We start from the raw sequence: 310 nt of genomic DNA, 5'->3' as shown, positions 1-310 counted from the left end.
AGAGAGAGAGAGAGAGAGATGAAAGTTGCATGTGTGAACCTGCGTCTGCTCGTCTCTCTCTACAAACATTGAGGCTTAGTTCCTTCAAAAACAGCGATTTTACCCCCCCCATTGCAGAGAAATATAATGTTGCGAGTCAGTAGCCTGTCTAAGCTATTTTACTAATAAAAGTTACCGTGCTGTGTTGTCGTGTGCAATAATGTGTGTGCGTGCGTCTATTAAAGCAGCATAGCCTGCATATAGTTTTAGTTTAGCTATAAACCTGACCCCGACCCGAACCCAAAGCTATTCATTAAACATTAACCCGAAC

General features: G+C 42.6%; 1 protein-coding gene across 1 annotated transcript in view; it reads left to right on the top strand.

Moving 5' to 3' along the window:
• LOC107739208 (rap guanine nucleotide exchange factor 6-like) overlaps positions 1 to 310 on the top strand; it is a 29,700-nt gene that overhangs the window by 20,991 nt on the left and 8,399 nt on the right. The gene's annotated exons all lie outside the window — the stretch shown is intronic.

Source organism: Sinocyclocheilus rhinocerous, unplaced genomic scaffold (genome assembly GCF_001515625.1).
Source record: "Sinocyclocheilus rhinocerous isolate Xijiao unplaced genomic scaffold, SAMN03320098_v1.1 scaffold1847, whole genome shotgun sequence".
NCBI classification, from domain to species: domain Eukaryota; kingdom Metazoa; phylum Chordata; class Actinopteri; order Cypriniformes; family Cyprinidae; genus Sinocyclocheilus; species Sinocyclocheilus rhinocerous.
This window is presented reverse-complemented; position numbering and strand designations above follow the sequence as displayed.